This window comes from Gorilla gorilla, chromosome 15, assembly GCF_029281585.2.
Source record: "Gorilla gorilla gorilla isolate KB3781 chromosome 15, NHGRI_mGorGor1-v2.1_pri, whole genome shotgun sequence".
Lineage (NCBI taxonomy): Eukaryota > Metazoa > Chordata > Mammalia > Primates > Hominidae > Gorilla > Gorilla gorilla.
Window position 1 is genome coordinate 113,553,716 of NC_073239.2, and position 4,792 is coordinate 113,558,507.

Sequence of the window (4,792 nt, forward strand, 5' to 3'; positions counted from 1 at the left end):
GCTGAAAATTTATACCAGAGTCAGATCCAGGTTTTAGGGGTCCTGGAACCTATACAATTTGGGGCGCCTTCTTACAGAACTATAAATTCTAAATTCAGCTCAGGGTCTTGGAAGGTACCTGGGCAAGTGAGGGGGCCTGGAGCTTAAGTTTCACTCGCTTCTCGGCAAATCCCCTTTGATCCACCCACGTTAGAATTTCACATGCAGTAGGCCGGGCCCGGTGGCTCACACCTGTAATCCCAGCACTTTGGGAGGCTGAGGTGGGCAGCTCACTCGAGGTCAGGAGTTTGAGACCAACCTGGCCAATACAGTGAAACCCCGTCTCTACTAAATTACAAAAATTAGTCAGGCGTGGTGGTGGGTGCCTGTAATCCCAGCTACTTGGGAGCCTGAGGCAGGAGAATGGCTTGAACCTGGGAGGCAGAAGTAGCAGTAAGCCAAGATCATGCCACTGTACTCCAGCCTGGGTGACAGAGTGGGACCTTGTCTCCTTGTCTCCAAAAACAACAACAAACAAACAAAAAATACAACAATAAGAAATACACATTTTAAAAAACTATACAGAATAACAACTATTTACATATTTTAAGACTGTGTCTTAAAAAATTCCACACAAGTGAGCTGGGGCTTAGGGACCTTTCTGTTTGTGTGCCTCAGAGCCTAGACGCAATACTTTCCTCCACGAAGACCTCCTTGGGGGCTTTCTGGAAGTCCCAAGAGCAGAGCCTGGGGAAGGGAGACCCATAGGGAGGGCAATGCCCTGACCCCCTCACCCATGCCCAAGTGCGTCAGTTCAGGATGAGAGTGGGGAAAGCCCTGTACTTTGCCAAGGCCGCTCTTGAAACCCAGCCGACATCCCATCAGAAGGCTTCCTTACACGTCCTCTGCTGTGGGACTGAGATGGCACCCTGGCCCCTCCCCTGGAGCCAGAAGGCAATGGAGCAGGGGTCCATGGAGCCTGCCAGGCCCACCCGAGCATGTTCAGCTCAGAGATGCAGCTCCCAGCTCCAGGCCTGGGCCCCAACCCACCTCTGCCTCCTTCTCTTTCTGGTCCTCCTCACCTCTTCTCCTTCCTCCTCTCTTCCCCCTCCTCCATCTTCCCCCTTCTCCTCCCTCCTCTCCCTTTCTCCTGCCCCTCTAGGTTCCTTCCCCCTCCTCTTCCCCATTGTCCCTCTTCCTTCTCCTCTCCTCTTCCCCTTCCTCTCCTCTCCCCCCTCCTGTCCTCTCCCCTCCTCTCCTCTCCCCCTCCTCTCCTCTCCCCCTCCTCTCCTCTGCCCCTCCTCTCCTCTCCCCCTCCTCTCCCTTTCTCCTGCCCCTCTAGGTTCCTTCCCCCTCCTATTCCCCCTTCTCCCTCCTCCTCCTCCCTCCTCCTCCCTCCCTCTTCCTCCTCCTCCTCCCTTCCTCTTCCTCCTCCTCCTCCTCCTCCCTTCCTCCCCTCCTCTCCCCTTCTCCTGCCCCTCTAGGTTTCTTCCTCCTCCTCCCCCCCCTCCTTCTCTACCTCCTCCCCTTCCCTCTCTCCAGCCTCCCCGGGGTAGATGGGCTCTGGAGACCTCTTCTCTCTCTAGAGGTGTCTGCTAGAATCTACAGGACCTGCCACCCCCACCCCCTCATGCTAACACAGGCCCAGCTGAGGCATTCTGGTTATGACGGAGCTGTCCAGTTGCCTGGAAAGGGCTGACAGCAGACACAGCCCTGGTCGGGCAGAGCAAGTCCCCGGCCAGCTGGTGAGGGGATGGGCCCGAGCCAGGTAATTATTGCCTGGTGCAGAGGTCGAAAGCCGCAGAGCGGCTGATGTACTAATGAAACACAAATGGGACATCTGTGTTCAGGAGTTCAGCAAACCATGGGAAACCCAACTTTGCCAAGAGTTTATGTACTACTGAGATCAGGGACACTCCTGCAGCTAAGGGAGCAGTGCGCACACCAGAAGCCGTTTCCCCTGCTGCTCCACTTTCCCCTGCTGCTCCGCACATCCTTTATCTAGGGACATGGCAACTTTTTCTTCCCTGGGAAATTGTTGGAGCTGGAAGTGTGTTCACCTGTGGAGCGCCCTTTCCTGGTAGTTTGGAAAGCCCTGACGCCAGGCCTTTGGATGCGCTCCTGGGGAGGGATGGTGGTGAGGGTGGGTTTGCCTCCCCACAGGTCTGGGTCTGCTTGGTCCAAGCTTACCACTTGGTCTGAGCAGATTGGGGCCTTTGCCTTCCCCAGCAGCACCAACACGGGGCATGTGGACACCCCTGAAGGCAGAGCCAAGAGGGCCCCAGGAAGGGGCCGAGTCCACACATTTACCAAGCAGATTGTCAGAAAGAGGAGTGAGGGGGTGCCTAGAAACTGGGGTTCTCTCAGACCTGCATGCACGGCCAGCGCAACCTCTACAAGTCACATGCCTGCTGGGCCCCAGGTCACACCTGTAAAATGAGAGCGTGGCTGAGGGCCGTGTGTTCATTCGGACTCAAGCAACAGAAACCGACTCTGTCTTATCTGACAAAAACAAAAAAAGAGTCTCCTGGCGGGAAGTGAGGGTGTTTTGTGGACTAGAGGAGGCACTGGCCCAGGAAGAATAGGCAGCCGTGGGGACTGGGGCAGCAGGAGGCGGTGGCCGTCTTCTGGGGGCCCAGCCCTTACAGGACTCAACTTCAGTGCCCACTGCCCTGTGTCTTGGTACCACCAGGTGTCAATTCCCAAACTCTGGTGGGCAGACTCTTTGGCCCATCCACTTGGGTGTCTTTCCAGTGCATGGGTGGGGGATACTCAGGACCTGGACTGCACAGGGTGCTACTTCTGGAAGAGGGGGAAATTGCAGAGAGCCAGCCAGCCACGACATGAATACCGCAGCATCGTGACGTGCAGCTACAAATGGGTGTGCCTATCTCATTGGGGTCCAAAGCCAGGACAGCCAAGGCCCTAGCCTGGCTCTGCACTCCTGAATCTGTGCCTCACTCGCAGCTACCACTTACCCTGGGGCCATGCTTGAGCTGGGGACCAATGCTTTAGGAAGCACACTGCAACTGCAGTCCACATTTGCCCTCAGGAGGCTGCTGCTTCTGTAACCACGATGGCTAACGCATGCTGGGGGCCCAACCCTAGCACCTCCCAGATTGTTTGCTAGGTGCCAATTATGGGACTGGGGTCTTAGCTGACAGTTGCTGTGGCTCATGGCAGTGGCATCAGGACCCACCTACCCCTCCCCCCGCTCTGCCGGCTAATGGTGGCCAAGTAGGGATGGGGGTTGGCTTTCCTGAGGTTAAGGCTGAGGCTGAGTCTGGGCTGTGTGGCCCTCCCCAGGCAGCAGGGTGTGAGAGTCAAGCCATGCTGAAACTGCCCCATGAGCTGAGGCTGTACTTCCAGCAGGGCCTGTGCAAGTGCTGGTCTTAGAGGGGCCAGAGTGTGGTCCACAGTCAGGAACATGAGGCCAAGAGATGGATCTTGAGAGATCCAACTCTTTGTTGAGAGGTGGATCACAGCAGGAGATCAGGAGTGAGGGGGTGGGTTGGCAGGACAGCTGACTCACCCTCCTGGGGCCAGTGACCTCCCTCCTCCACTCCCTTCCCAGTTGGTTGTAATCCCTAGGCTGTGTAGGAGGCTTCATGCGATCATCTCAGGCATTTTCCAAGAAAGGAATTTTGCCAGGCCATGCGTTTGACTGGAGGCCTGGGGTCACGGGCAATGAGGCCACCAAAGTCTGCTTCTGCCTGAGGGGTTGGGAACCAGTGGCTCTTGGGTGTGAAGCACCAAGGACAAGACTGTTCATTTTTCCTGATCAAGCTTTTACCAATGGTATTCCTATTTTCTCAGCATCATTAGGAAATGCTAACAAGTAAGAACGCTTCGCAAGTAGATGAGAAAATTCACCTGCAAAGCTATTTCGTAAGCAGGTGTGGCAGACATTCTTGTTGCTCACTCCAAATTCACTCCCCCACTTCCCTGCTGGCAGAGTCTGATTTTCTCAGGCTCCACCCTCTTCCACCTGGCCGGGCTTCAGGTAAGTTGTGTTTGGTCTGTGGTTCCCATTCCCCTGACATTGAAGCTGGTCTGAGGTTGGCCACCTCAGGGTCTTTTGTGTGTGAGGTCATGAAAATCCTCAGTGCTTAAATCTCTCTTTTTTTTTTTTTCCATAGGTTATTGGGGTATAGGTGGTGTTTGGTTACATAAGTCAGTTCTTTAGTGGTGATTTGTGAGATTTTGGTGCACCCATCACCCAAGCAGTATACACTGCACCCTATTTGCAGTCTTTTGTCTCTTACCCCCTTCCATCCTTCCCCCCAAGTCCCCAAAGTCCATTGTATCATTCTTATGCCTTTGCATCCTTATAGCTTAGCTCCCACATATCAGTGAGAATATACAATGTTTGGTTTTCCATTCCTGAGTGACTTCACTTAGAAGAATAGTCTCCAATCTCACCCAGGTCACCGCGAATGCCGTTACTTCATTCCTTTTTATGGCTGAGTAGTATTCCATCATATATATCTATATCACAGTTTCTTTATCCACTCGTTGATTGATGAGCATTTGGGTTGGTTCCACGATTTTGCAATTGTGGATTGTGCTGCTATAAACATGCGTGTGCAAGTGTCTTTTTCACATAATGACTTCTTTTCCTCTGGGTAGATACCCAGTAGTGGGATTGCTGGATGAAATGGTAGTTCTACTTTTAGTTCTTTAAGGAATCTCAACACTGTTTACCGTGGTGGCTGTACTAGTTTACATTCTCACCAGCAGTGTAGAAGTGTTTCCTGCTCGCCGCATCCATGCCAACATCTACTGTTTTTTGGATTTTATGATTATGGCCATT